Genomic DNA, 15,650 nt, shown 5'->3' with positions numbered 1-15,650 from the left:
ACCTAACCCAGGTAATTAATTATGTATGACATATGACGGAAAATGAGGAGAAAGAGAAAAGGAGGAATAGAAGAAAATGAGAGGAGAGAAGGAAGAAGAATGCTAATATTCCTTTCGCGCACACTGCCCACCAATAGGTAGGGACCAATATTTTTTTTTTTATGAACGCCTGCTATTAGCGTAAATATGCAACGTGCACAACAGACTTTAATTTGGCCAAAATGAGCATCAAAGTAGGTAGCATTTTTTTTTTTTTTTAATAAAATAAAAAGGAGAAGTTAAAAGGGAGAGAGTATATACCATCTAATCTTTTTTTTTTTATTTATTTTTTTTAATCATAATTTCAACACTGTATTTGAGAAAATGTATAATAATCCAAAACACAGCAATAACTGAAATGTTACAATAGGTACATACATAAAAAATGATAACTAAATTAAAGGGACTTAAACAAAGGTCATTAGGTGTAGAAAATATTAAAATAAGTGAGGTTTAGGGTCCAAATTGTTGTAATGATGCATTGCATGGTATATGGGAGATTTTAGGTAATGTTCATTTCTTGAGCTAGGGAGATTGAAAAAATTTGACATAGTGTTTGGACGTAATCTAGGTTTTGGTACTTGCAAATTAATAGTGGAAACAATGTAAGGACTATCTATTTGGTTGTTAAATATTTTCTTAAGGAATGTGATTTGATTTTGATTTGTGACGTGGGGTTTTGAACCTCACAGTCACCCGGTAGATTCGATATCTATTTGAGTTGACAATTATCAACTTCGAATCTACCGGCATCTTTCTGTTCCATTTCTTCTTTTGTCCCCTTGTCCCCGTGCTTTTTGGTATTTTCCCTTATCCCTAAGTAGCATCAGTTTTTCCCGTAGGTTATCTAGCTTTCTCCTTTATTTCTTCAATTCCCTCCTTGATTATCTTTTTCCCTATATTTCGCATTAGATTCCTTTTCGTCCCGGTACTCTCCAAACTATCCTACACCCCTACCCCACTATTTTCATGGCTCCCGTCGTTCCCATTTTTCCCCATTTTTCTTCCTTGATCATCCCGGAATTTCCCACCTGTTGGGCTGACCCATTATTATTGTTCATTTGTTCCCCTATTCATCCCCTTTTATAATCAATTGTTCCTCCATTCCTTTTCCTATCCCTCTTTTCCCTTTTGTTTTATTTAATTTTCCTACCCCTTCTGGTTTTCTCATATTTTGAGTGAGTTCGAGTGAAAGAGAGCGCGAGAGTGTGAAGTGAGTATGGAATGGGACGAGAAGAGGTAGGTTAGGTAGAGCTAAGAGCGAGAGGTAATTTGGGAGAGAAGTTTAATGGTTTTTGGAAAGGCAAAGAGCAAGGCCCTGTGATTTTTATTTTAATTATTAAATTATTTCGATTTTTCTTAAAAGTTAATTTTGGAGTCAACTGGCATATTATATTTCTTTGGATACTTACATATATTTGGATACTTACCTTTGGATACCTACCTCCTCTATTTGGATATTTGGAAATAATAAAAAAGATAAGTAACAGAGTCATTTCTGCTATAGTTCAGATCGCCTTTTTATTTCCGGGCCTTGGCCCGGGTTTCCATTTTTGTAACCCTAGCGTCACAAGAGGTTGATGACTCTAATCGAAATTTCCAATCAATCAAATTATTCAAATGTTAACTAGACAAATAACCAATTAGCTATTTGTCTAAATGTATGAAAATCTAATTCAGCTTCCTAGAGATGTCACGTGCTAAAATGTAGCCATTTTTTCATGTGAGAGAAATTAATCAAGTCAAATCACATTACATCAATCTGATAATGTTGAATGGAACGTTCTACCATCAGAATATTACCTCAGAAGACCCATTTTTTGCAATATTACGTGCCATTAGACATTAGCTAAGAATTCATCATTGAACAGCTTTAGACCAGGGATGTTTATAGATGTGGGAGCAAAGTGGTTGGATGGAAAAGCTTCTTTAGGAGATCCCTGCTCGACCACTTTTAATTTGGGGTCCCAGATTTGAACTCAAGTGCCCCTTTCTCCCTTTAGGTAGGTAAATCAAATAATGTTTTGGCATCCAAGTAAATTGTTCTCCCGAGGTAAAAACCCAAAATTACATAGGGTTTATTACTTTCTATTACTACAGTATAGCGAGCTATGCTAGTAATGAAAGTATTGCAATCGGTCCAATTTTTTTTATTTTATGGGATCAGAACATGAGAATGGGCATATTCGACAGACATCTTACTAACAGACTAACGACACCCATTTGCCTCATTTTGTGATTTTCCACCTTTGCAAAGTGCAATGACTTATAATATTGTGCAGGTCAGTACTCAGTACACTTCATGTCACCCTAGGAGTCAATGACCCATACCATCCAAATGTCATCAACCTGATAAACCTACTTGAAGAAAAAACTAACACTATAGGTACCTAATATTAAAAAAAGGACAAATCACCAAAATCACAATTATCATTATTAATTATTTATTTGGTGTCAATCAATGCCTTGTGATTTTCCATCTTTCATAATCGATAAGTATAGTGCCTAGATATTACTTCCACACATTCCTTCCTTTTAAAATAATATGACCTAACAATTTTATGATTCGACATTTTTAGAAGTTCAAACATAGTAGTTTTTTAGCCAAAAACTTTTCACTCACGTTTAAAGGCCTAGAGATAAACTTTTACTGACTATTGGGCGCTTTTTATAGGCAAAACTTTTTTCTTTGCTATTCCATATTTTATTAGTGTAGAAGCAAATTTAACTAGGTATGTATTTCATCATTTACGAATGGAACAGATATTTCAAATTGTGCTATCCTGAGAGTGTTTGTGTTTGCAAAGATTTTATTTTTGGCGCTCTTCCTCATCTAAAAGAGATTGGAGATGTTTACATTGCTAAATTATATCTGCAAAGAAAACTTCAAATAAATGGTAAAAGAGATGAAATTAGCAAAGGTTTCTTTCAGCTGGGAATGGATAATTGGATACCTTTGGGTCTAAAAAACGCCACCTTTGCAAAGTGCAATGACTTATAATATTGTGCAGGTCAGTACTCAGTACACTTCATGTCACCCTAGGAGTCAATGACCCATACCACCCAAATGTCATCAACCTGATAAACCTACTTGAAGAAAAAACTAACACTATAGGTAATATTAAAAAAAGGACAAATCACCAAAATTACAATTATCATTTTTACTCATTTATTTGGTGTCAATCAATGCCTATTAACTAGTGGGAAATATTAACTGTCTTCAGAATCTCAAGATGTTAATACAAGTAAATTGAACTTGGTCAATCGAACCATAAGGTTCAAATGTCTTTACATAATTTCCTTCGGCAAATATTTGCTTATCTAATGGACTAATCTTCAAGATTATCCGTGGAAAGTCTATTTGGCAAGGGAAAGAATCTGGAAATTCAATATCCTACTGTCCTCCAACCCTTTCTTCATTTGTTTGATCTTCTTCCTCTTGTTCTTTTTCCTCCTCCTCTTCCTCTTCCTGCTCCTCTTCCTCTTCCTCCTCCTCCTCTTCTTCCTCATTCTCCTCATTTTCTTCTTCTTCTTCCCCTTTTCTCTTCCTTCTCTTTTGCTATTGGACTTTCAATTGGAATAAATTTTCCTGTCTTTGAGTAACATTTTAATGTTGGAAGTTAAAACAACAAATATTCCTTTGTTAACTTTGTAGAATTTCCAATTTTCCCATTCGTTGATAAGATCAGCGTAGGACGATGACGTAACTCCTAGATTTTTTAATAAGATAGTGATATTGTTTGTTAACTTTGTAGAATTTCCAATTTCCCCATTCATTGATAAGATCAGCGTAGGGCGATGACGTAACTCCTAGATTTTTTAATAAGATAGTGATATTGTTTGGTGTTTCCTAAATGAAACTACTTATGTACTTACTCAGCAGTAAAGAAAGGAAACTATGTACTTTTCTATCCTTGTAAAATCCGCTCCGGGCGGGATTGAACCCTCGACCTAGCGCTTACAAGACAAACGCGCTACCCTCCATGCTAACTAGGCTGGCTAGAAATGACTTCGTTTGTTCACCAATACCGCCGCCACTGGTCGCTACATAAGGAGTGGCTTCTGCTGGCATCGACTCTGATACTCTCTGACTATCGAACTGTCTTTACATAATTTCCTTCGGCAAATATTTGCTTATCTAATGGACTAATCTTCAAGATTATCCGTGGAAAGTCTATTTGGCAAGGGGAAAGAATCTGGAAATTCAATATCCTACTGTCCTCCAACCCTATCCTCATTTGTTTGATCTTCTTCCTCTTGTTCTTTTTTTTCTTCTTCTTCTTCTTCCCCTTTTCTCTTCCTTCTCTTTTGCTATTGGGCTTTCAATTGGAATAAATTTTCCTGTCTTTGAGTAACATTTCAATGTTGGAAGTTAAAACAACAAATATTCCTTTGTTAACTTTGTAGAATTTCCAATATCCCCATTCATTGATAAGATCAGCGTAGGACGATGACGTAACTCCTAGATTTTTTAATAAGATAGTGATATTATTTGGGGTTTCCTAAATGAAAGTTTAAAACTACTTATGTACTCTGCAGTAAAGAAAGGAAACTATGTACTTTTCTATCCTTATTAGTGTAGAAGCAAATTTAACTAGGTATGTATTTCATCATTTACGAATGGAACAGATATTTCAAATTGTGCTATCCTGAGAGTGTTTAGAGTGTTAGTGTTTGCAGAGATTTTATTTTTGGCGCTCTTCCTCATCTAAAAGAGATTGGAGATTCTCCAATATGGAGATGTTTACATTGCTAAAAAATTATATCTGCAAAGAAAACTTCAAATAAATGGTAAAAGAGATGAAATTAGCAAAGGTTTCTTTCAGCTGGGAATGGATACCTTTGGGTCTAAAAAACGCTTCTAAAATGCTAAAATCCAACCGAAATTTTGCCTTGTCAGTGACGAATTTTTTTCTCCAGTCTTTTAGTGCAAAGTCATTCTTTCCATACTGTTGTTACTTTATCTTTTAACTTGAATTTTCATTTTATTATTATTTTTCGGGGGTTTATTATCAGCATTGTTTATTTTTATAACTTTTTATTGTTTCATTTTTTGATTTTTTACGAGTAAATCCATTTTGTCACATCTGTTCTTCTATAATTTTTTCCTAGAGCAAAAAGTTTCCCTTTCGCAATGCCAAAAGATAGACTATTTTTTTTTCTTTCTATTTTTAAAATAATATTGTTCCTCTCCCTTAATATTCATGGTTTCTCTTTGTTGAATATTGTCTTCCCGACTTTAGTGGGTGTCTTTTGAGCTTTTGACCATGATTGGTTGAGAGAAAAATGATTCTTCCGTCTTTTTTCTAAGATCAGACAACATATCAGTGGTAGCAATAGAAAGGAGGGGGGGGGCAGAAAATTTGAAATTTTCCTGGGGTTTGAAGAGTTTGGTAAAATAACTAAAAAGACATAAAAAAAAAACCAAGTCTTCCTTTTTCCTCACGACTGAGTTTAACGTCAAATGCCTCTGAGTGCAAAATAAAAAGAAATATTTAGAAGAAAAGTTTAGTGCTTTCACTACAAAATTGTAAAAAAATATAATACGGCCACAAGGCACAAAGTTTATGATGGTACAGTAAATTTAATATCCTCTCTATTTCTGATATGGCTATTAAAACATATTGATATGGGGAGAGAGTTACCTTCAGGCAATCTCTCGTAAAATGAGCATTACAACGCCTAGGGCAATGATATAAAAAATACAGATAACTTTGGTCTTTTTAATTGAAGAACTGAATAAATGTCCAATAGTAACCATGTCCAATAGTAAAGGGTAGAATATTGGATGATATGGAGAGACTCTATTTCTGATATGGCTATTAAAACATATTGATATGGGGAGAGAGTTACCTTCAGGCAATCTCTCGTAAAATGAGCATTACAACGCATAGGGCAATGAAATAAAAAATACAGATAACTTTGGTCTTTTTATTGAAGAACTGAATAAATCGCAATAGCAATATTGCCAGATAATTTTCTGATCTAAGATAAGATCATGAGACCGACTTTTTTTCATCAGGTTTCATTTATTTTCTTCAAAGGAAAAATAAAAAAAAATCCTAGGAATTATTCAGAAAGCTCAATTTTGACCTCGAGCTTTGATTTTAGAAAGATAAAATTGGGAATGGGAATGCATTTGCTGCGCAAAATTTTCAAAAGGACTCAAAATGGATTTACTCTTTCTGGTTTCAATGTTTAGATACATTTTTCACTTATTTCTCATGAGGCGGTGAGACTTTCTGTTTAGAATTTAAGCTTTGTGTCATGACCGTCATGTTTGTCAATTCATGTTAAATCCGTTATCTGTTTTTAATTAATTTTATAAATTTTAATCCATTTTTTTTTTTTTTTTTTTTTTTTTTTTTTTTTTTCAAACCCCTTTTTTCTTTTTTTTTTTAAAATTTTTTTTTTTTTTTTTTTTTTGAAGTGCTGAAAAGTTACAACTTACCTCATCAGCCAGTCGTAACAGCATTCTCAGGAATCGGGCCAGGTGCATTTGTCGAGCAGACAGCTCTCCTCTGCCCGAATAGTCAGTTCTGTAGAGTGCCATCGCACTGTCTACTATCAGCAGAGCATACCTGAGGGCACCAAAGTTATTGTTAAATGGATATAGGGCATAAAATATCGCAGATTACTCCTACTCAGTAGGTACTTACTTCATTAGTACATAATTATCTGAAAGGGTCGCGCTTCGCGCTCCCTCGTTTACGGTCGCGCTGCGCGCTCCCGGGGCTTCGCGGGGTTGTGCATGTGGTCGCGCTTCGCGCTCTCTTGTTTACAGTCGCGCTGCGCGCTCCCGAGGCTTCGCGGGATGTGCATGAGGTCGCGCTTCGCGCTCCCTTGGCTTCGCCCCTGAAGACTAATTTCGTCCCTGAGTTTTATCTCGAAGAAATGAAAACTAAAAGCGAGAGAAAATATTAAACGCAGGAAAAGTTTTGCTGGCCTCAAAGTGTGTCCCCGTGTATTTCTTATGGGGGGGCTAAAAAACGTCAATATCTCGGGAACGGTATGGAATTTCGGGGTTTTTCCCAGAATGTACAAAAAATAAGGAATCCAATGGTGAAAACCCCATCTTCCTAGCTTATCTAGAAGTGGGTTAGAATTAGTATGAGTGAGTGAGTCAGTCAGTTACACAAGGGGCTGTATATATTTTAGACTACGGGCTAAAAAAATTCCCGGGGGGACGGGCCCAGCTCGTTAGTCATAATTTGGAAATCACTGCGAGTTTCGGAAAATCCGTTCTTAATGGGACTATTCAAATCAAAAGGAAGCTATTCCCGAAGTTTCATCAAAATCGGTCCAGCCGTTTCGGCTATGCGTTGATTATGAATGAATGAATGAGTCAGGGTTTACTCTTTTAATATAGATTACGTTCAAATGGGCCTCAATATTTTCAGGGGGCTTGGACTTATCTGCAAAGTAGCAGATTTGCATCTCTAAGTCTCCTGGAAATTCCACGGCACAAAACTCAGATATATGGTAACTCTTATCATATATCTGCAGCGCGGCTGTGGAACTCTCTTCATAGGGACATCAGGGACTCACCAAGTATAGGTTCATTCAAGACTGCCCTTGTGAGGTACCTGAAGGAAAACCCTATCTGATCTATTTCTATCTACAATCCTACACACACTCACACACATATACACAATTACATACAAACTAGTGGTTGGATGGAAGAGCTCCTTTGGGAGAACCCTGCCACTATAAATAAAGCCTTAAAAAAAAAAAATAATAATAATTAGGTAACTTTGTTGTAAGGATTTACACTGCGTTATAAAAAAAAAAAAAAAAAAAAAAAAAAAAAAAAAATAAATCGCAATAGCAATATTGCCAGATAATTTTCTGATCTAAGATAAGATCATGAAACCGACTTTTTTTCATCAGGTTTTATTTATTTTCTTCAAAGGAAAAATAAAAAAAAATCCTAGGAATTATTCAGAAAGCTCAATAAATTTTGACCTCGAGCTTTGATTTTTGAAAGATAATATTGGGAATGGGAATGCATTTGCTGCACCCCCACAAAGAACCCTAGTCAATTATAAAATAAGGTAAGCCATTATCTAATTTGGGTGTCTAATATGAATCTAATTAATAATAATACAATTAAATGAAAGTGTTAATTGTATAATACATGGATTTGTATTCTGTCGTATACACTAGGCTTATACACAAACACCAAAGGCCTGGGTTTGATTTCCGGCGGGGTCGAAGTTTTTCCGGCTCTGAGCTTGGAATCCGGGTTGCAATCAGACTCGTGAGGACAACTATTTTAATCGAACAGCGACCAGTGGCGGTGACAGAAAAGAAAATTTGTAGACTTAGTAAAGGAGGTCTTAGTAAGTAATGGTGTTTTTTACCACCAAAAATTCATGATTATGACGACAAAGTTCTTAAAAACATTAGAAGCTTCTGTCACCAAGATTGATCCCAATTGGAAGTTTCAAATGACTTGTGACTTACGTTTTAGAACTTGGGTCTTAAAAACCCATCAGTCTTTTTACGTCAAATCCCTCTATTTCTTCGGTTGCTTACCGTGGTGAGATCCACAGGCAATCCAGTGATTTTCCATCTTTCATAATCGATAAGTATAGTGCCTAGATATTACTTCCACACATTCCTTCCTTTTAAAATAATATGACCTAACATTTTATGATTCGACATTTTTAGAAGTTCAAACATAGGGAAGGCGTCATAGTACAGCCACTGCTCTTGTCAAAGTGACAGATGACATACGTCTGTCACTTGATGCAGGCAAGGTAACTTTTCTTGTTCTGCTTGACATGAGCAAAGCCTTTGATTCCGTAGATTTTGACGTACTCCTTGCAACCTTAAAACGTATGAGACTATCAGCCTCTCGTGTTGCAAACACTTTGACCTTCTCTCAGCGTTTCAGATCAGAGCGAAATACACCACTCTTTTGTAGCATCATGGCCACAGCTGATATGTGGATCCCGTGTCCAGATTCATAGTGACTCAGCTACATTGAAGATCGAACTGTGAACCCGAACATTATAGAGACAGGTATAGTACAACCAGAAAGGTATCCTGAATTCATAAGAAAAAAGAAATGAAATTCGAAGAGGGACACATCAAGAAATGAAACAAGATTGAACTTTATATTTGATTAAAAAAAATAAAAGATGAAAGAGCTAAAGTCTAAAAAGTAAATGATGATAATAATGAATATCAATTGGATGGGGAAAGGGGATAAAAGCCAAGATGGCGGTTGTAGCTTGTAGCCTAAAACCTTTATTAATATTCTTCAGTCCGTCCATATAATGCAGAGAGTCTTTGTGTTGAAACTAGTGAGTTTTCCAGGTAGCTTACTCACACAACAGTATGGTGTTACGCAGAAAGTGTACGGTCAGAGCTGAGCCAGTCGAAAATCGAAAATGAGCGATTGTGCCCTGAAAGGAGTCAACGGCGGTTGTGATAAAAGCGGAATTCTTCGAATTGATCTGCCATCCTGTGAGTATAGTGTCCTCTGAGAGATTGTCCCAATGAAGCCAAAACTTGAGGGATACATTTAATTGTATGTTATCTGAAGTGCACAAGTCATTCAACTCATTGTTCAATTCTGTTTTTCCACATTATCGGATTAATTGTAGGTTTGGTATTGATAGACATGGGTCAAAACTAAAACATCGTCAACTTGCTCTTCGTTCTTCAATTTTCAGAACTGAAGAAGGCTAGAGCGAGAAAAATTACCATACCTACCTCTAAAGTCAACAAATTTTGTTCTGAAGAAAAAAAGAATGTTAGAATTTTAATTGCCCCCTTTTTAGAAAATTTAAAATTCAAAAGTTATGTAAATGATGTCCAACGTAGAAACAAGTTTATATTAAAGTTCCCTTGTCTTCCTCTTCCTCTCGAGTAAATAAATTACTGAAATTACTGATTCAACTTTAAACAAAGGACAACCCTCTCTCCTTGATTTTGTCTTTTGCCCACCCTCCCACCACTTTTGTAAGGGGTAAGGAGAGAGGAACTTCTTTCATCTGTGCTACAATTAGTCTATTTAATAACTGTCAGGTAATTTTTCTCCCGTCACCTCTTTTCGAAGGTGCAGGCCCGTGCTGTGTTCTGGTAGAAGATTCGGGGCTATAATATGTCTTAACCTCTTAACATAATAATTTAATGGTACTCGAATAGTACTGAAGAGTCCCTTTATTCCCGCAGTAAGCTATTACTGTTCTGTGGTCAAACTTACAAGTCTCAAATTATATTGAGGACAAAATTCCATACCTTGGCCGGGATGGAACCTACGCCCTCCTTTTCACCGGGCGACCGTTCTGACGATTACACCACACTTCGTGTTTGAGAGTCTGAGAGAAATATTTTTCCCAAGAGCCGCGAACAGTGCGAACTCTCAATTTATCAGAGTACCAGCAAAAATAGATATTGATGTTGATGATGGTTATGTATAGGATTTTAACACGCTGACAGCTCTAGAACATCTATTCTAGAAACATTGTCTCCTCCCTGTTCCCTGTCCAAGCTTACCTTTTCGGATTCTCTTCGTTTCCTTTTTAGTAATCTTGTACTTCATCATCAGTTTACATGAAAGATCAGTAGGTAGAAGCCTATGTTGTGTGAAAAGTCCGAAAATATCCTTAACATGAACAGAAAACTTGTTTTTAAAGCTTTGTCCAAACATAGTTGACGCCGTCGATTGATAGTCGTTCGACGAGGGTGAATCTATATTGTCGAGCCAGTGTACGGTTTCAGACGGTGTCGACCATTTGTGGACACAGATTTATGTAGTAGGAGGGAATCAACGTGTTAACTCGAGAGTAAGGAGTCATCGTGTTAAGGGTTTTTTTTTTTTTTTTTTTTTTTTTTTTTTTTTTTTAATTTTTTTTTTTTTTTTTTTTTTTTTTTTAATTTTTTTATTTTTTTTTTTTTTTTTTTTTTTTTTTTTTTTTTTTTTTACCAAACCCTGTTTACCCTTTGTTTAGTAAAATTTATTTATTTATTTTACCTGTTGTTTTATTTTTTAGTAATTTTATTTTTATTATTATTTCTTTTATAATTATTATCTAATCTATTTTATGGATGTACAAGTTTACTATCCTTTTCTGCGATATTAAAAATGTCAAATAATTATGGATATATGATACCTAACAGAGAACAGTCTTAAGTTTTTTTTTTCTATTGAAATAGTTTTCAGATTTTTCAGAAGGGAGCTTTATTGATAGAATGAAGTGAGGTTTATTGATAGAATGAAGTGAGGTTTATTGATAGAATGAAGTTCAATCATGGAACTTGTTGATTTTTCCGTCTGTCAGGTCTACCTGATACTGATAGGTACCTAATGAGCACACACTATCAAGTAAACCTGATAGTGAGTGGCTGACCTAAGACTCAAAACAGAAAGGAATGGAGAGCATAGAGCATCGGGCAGGTAGACGGAAGTGACGACAGAGAGAAACGATGACTTCGAACCGCATAGACCTGAGAGCAAAAAGCTCGATGCTCTTTGCTCTTCGATTTACTCTGTTTTTGGCCTTAGGTATAATGGAATGTGAGAGGTCTGTATCCTTTTCATTAGGTTTATATTTTCAGGCGCAGTCGCGCGATTAGGTTTATCAATAAATCGTTAGATTTGGATTTTCAGGTCGTTTCGAGTGACTCTGCGCTATTTAAAAGTCGCACGATTAATACGTGAGAGGCCTAAAATGGGACCTATAGCGACCTAGTGTAGAAATAAAAGACCTTAATAAATTCTCCCATGAACGTGTTAGTTCTGAGTTTTAGTCTCTTATCAGGTTGGTTTGATCACACAAGTGATACAAGGACTCCATGCAGAGTCATGTCTCAGCCAGCCTAATCAGCTTGGTAGCGCGTCTGCCTCGTAAGCGCTAGGCCGCGGGTTTGATTCCCGCCCGGGGCTGATTTTATCCTGAAGGTATAATGTTCGTTCTCGGACCGGCTGGCTTTATTCTATCCTGTCTTCCTTCACTCTTCGATTTCGGAACGATAAGCCCTTAGCATTTACAGTTCCCTCTGTCAAACCTCTTAAAAAAAAGTTTAAAACTAGTGTAAGTTTGAATAGAGATAGCCATTTTGGCCAACTAGGCGTTCAAGGCTACAATGGGACATCCTCACCATACCTTACTATTACGACAACCCCTTGAACCAATCTCAAACCCTATGCGCCCCCAATTCCACCAACAACGAAGATTGCAACACGAGGGCACACAAGACCCTTCATTCGGTCGTTTCCCGCAATAAGACGGAGTTTTACGGCCAGATGAATTTCACTCAGGTGAGCAACCTCCGTGGCCGAGGGGGTATCACACTCGGCTTGCACCCCGGAGGTCCCGGGTTCGATTCCCGGCGGGGTCAAAGTTTTTTTCGCCTCTGCGCTTGAAGTTCGGGGTGCACTCAACCTCGTGAGGCAATGGAGTGGCTACTTTAATCGAGTAGCGACCAGTGGCGGCATTACAAGTCAAAGAAACGAACGATGATAAAATATGATGATTGATGGCCGGGGTCACAAGTGACTATATTTGAATTAGGTACCCTATTCTCGGACTAAGCAAATTTCAGCCAATCAGCTTCCTTAAACCGAGTTGAAACTTTGAGGCCCCCGACCTAAGTAAATGAATACCTACTGTGATACCCACAAAAATGTGAAGAGGCAAGAGGCTATTGCTTCACCACAAATAATTCATGACTTAATTTTGAATTTCACCCAGGTCATTTCAACGTGCAGTTCATATATCGTCAATTTCGCAATGTGCCGAGTTCAGTTTATCAAGGAATATCGATTTACCGGTACCAAACTCGAGGCTCCGGCAGATTTGAGGCAGATAGTGGTCGAGGGACAAGCTTACTATGACCCGGGAGCCAAACAAGTTGTTTACAGGAAAGGAATACTCGGTGGTAATTCGATTTTGCCCAATACAACCTTAGTGGGCGTCTAAAGGTGTGTCCAAACAGAGTCGACCGGCCGTCAATCGACGACATGAATCTATGTTGTCAAGGCAGTGTGGACGGTTCAGTCGACATCGATCGACGGTTGAACGACCATGTGGGGACTGCGGACGCACCTTAACGCTCCTCCTTGCTGAAGATAACAATGTTCCAGAGGCGTGTTTACATAGCCAACCTAGTGAAGGCCAGTTCCCACTTGTCGGGAGTTTCATCCGATTTTTTTCCCCCCAAATGCCTTATAGCCCTTATAGGCAATGTAATCAGTGTTCCCACTACACACGACGCGATTTTTTTCCGAACGACAAGTGGGGACGGACTCTCAACTTGGAGGGTAGCGCGTCTGCCCTCTAAGCGCTGGTGTGTGGTTTCGATTCCCGCCCTGGGCGGATTTTATCCTGAACGGATAATATTCGTTCTCGGAACGGCTGGCTTTCGCCTATCCTATCCTTCTTCTCTTTTCGCTTTCGGAACAATAAGACCTCCGTTGTTACAGTTCCCTCTGTCAAAAACCCCCCTTTCAATTTTTTTTTTTCCTTACTCACCTCTCGCGGACCACCTGAAACCTTCTCGCGGACCACTAGTGGTCCACGGACCATAGGTTAAGAATGGCTGATTTAAAAAATAAGGTTAGCAACGATATTCATCAGGAAAATAAGTGAACCCTTTTGTTAGCGAGCGACAAAAGCACTTTTTTTTAAAGAAGTTTGATAGAGGGAACTGTAACTGCTAGGGTCTTGTCGTCCCGAAATCGAAGAGAGAAGGAAGACAGGATAGGAGAAAACCAACCGTTCCGAGAACGAACATTATGGGTTCAGGAACTTCAGGATAAAATCTGCCCGGGCGAGGTATCGTTTGTATTATTTGTTTTCTCTTTTCATATTAGTTTTTCTTTATGTATAGTGACAGGTCATATCTTGTATGTCAGACCTTTATGTCAAATAAAAGAAATAAAATAGAATTGAAGCCGCGGCCTAGCGCTTACAAGGCGGACGCGCTACCTACCAAGCTAACTAGGTTGGCAATTCGATTTTTTTTGAAAGCACATCATTATGTAGGATACCTTAACATTTATTTCCAGTGAACATTTATGTACTTCTTGATAAATTATAGGTTTAGGATAAAATCTGCCCCGGGCGAGAGTCGAACCCGCGACCTAGCGCTTGTTCGCCTTAGCAAGGACTATATCTCGCTATCTCTCTCAGTATTACTAAGTGTAACGTGCGTATCTTACATCATGTTTTCGCATATAAGGAGAATAATTTTATTATTGGATGAATAACAACCAGTGGAGAAGTCACCATTGCCACTTCCAGGGATCGAACCTGGATCCTAAAAGCTCCAGCCCGTTCACACTGCACGAATTTTTCTTCGTTGGCAATGTGAATACACATTTACACGTTCATTTATATACCTACACCTCACAAAAAAAAAAAAAAAAAAAAAGTGACGAAGACCACAGTTAGATCGGAACACTGTATAATGTTTCGATCTTTTCCCCCCAAGAGGTTTGATATTAGAGGAAACTGGAACAATGGAGGTGAGGTCTTATCCTCCCAAAATCGAAGAGAGAAGGAGGGCAGAACACGAGAACGCCAACTGTTCCCAGAACGAACCCTAACTGTCTAGGATAAGTTCGCCCCGGGCGGGAATCGAACCCGCGACCTAGCGCTTACAAGGCAGACGCGTACCTCCCAAGAGTTCTAATCTAACTAGGCTGGGTTTCCTTTTGAAAACCTCAAGATTCGCCACTGAATTAACATATTTCAATTAGGAATTAACGGCGTAACACAAATATGTATGTACCCCGGATTGCCGACTTGAGTTGAAATCTCAAAGGTTGTCGAGGAACAAGAGAGTTATTTTTGAGTTAATGGGTCCAATGACGTGACGATTAAAAATCTGATGTCAAAATCACACAATTATTAAAAAATAATTATTAATAATAATCAATAGGTACCTAAATAAAATTGGAAATGATTATGTAAAAACGTAGCGGTGAAACATCTGAACTTTACTCTAGGTGAAAGTGTTTCCCAGACAATACTTCCCATTTAGGTGCTCGGCTGCTGGGTCAACAGTTGGACAAGAACACGAATACTGTCCTTCCTAGAGGATGTCTTCCCAAATTTTTTTTTTTTTTTTTTTTTTTTTTTTTTTTTTTTTTTTCATGAATATATTGATTCCGTCAATAATAATATTGATTGTAATAATTACTTCAGGACGAACGGGAGATAATGGAACAATGGGCTTTTTTTCGCCAATTTTTTTTCTATAGAAAATTTCGTATAATCTTTTTTCTCATTTCTTTTAAGTACCTACCTGATTATAAATTTTAATGTAGATGTACTAGAAATGTACTAGAAATTACTAGAAATCTACCTAAGTACTAGAAATTTCTCTACGCATTAGGTACCTACCCCTCTAGTTCAATGAACTGTTAGACTTTACCGCAGAACCGCGGGCAACCGGACCGACTGGGTGAGGTTTTGTGAGGAGGCAGATATCCTGTCGCCAGATGGAGGGTAATACTCCCGGACAAGTTCGCTGGCCTGCTCCCTGTTCAACGTCCCTCAGCCAGACCACTAGGTAATACCTAGTTTTTTTTTAAAAAAAAAAAAAAAAAAGATGAGTGTTTCACCGCCGTTTTTATTTCGTAGCAATGAAAC

At 37.4% G+C, this 15,650-nt stretch overlaps 1 long non-coding RNA gene across 1 annotated transcript; it reads right to left on the bottom strand.

The window, feature by feature from the left end:
- Positions 1 to 2,530: 2,530 nt before the first annotated feature.
- On the bottom strand, positions 2,531 to 5,835 carry LOC113466532. Its single transcript, XR_003390908.1, has 2 exons — positions 4,880 to 5,835; positions 2,531 to 2,993 (listed from the first exon to the last, which is right to left on the bottom strand). It is a non-coding gene; the product is annotated as an uncharacterized LOC113466532 (long non-coding RNA).
- Between the last annotated feature and the right edge of the window lie 9,815 nt (positions 5,836 to 15,650).

Source organism: Diaphorina citri, unplaced genomic scaffold (genome assembly GCF_000475195.1).
Source record: "Diaphorina citri unplaced genomic scaffold, Diaci psyllid genome assembly version 1.1 scaffold287, whole genome shotgun sequence".
Lineage (NCBI taxonomy): Eukaryota > Metazoa > Arthropoda > Insecta > Hemiptera > Psyllidae > Diaphorina > Diaphorina citri.
This window is presented reverse-complemented; position numbering and strand designations above follow the sequence as displayed.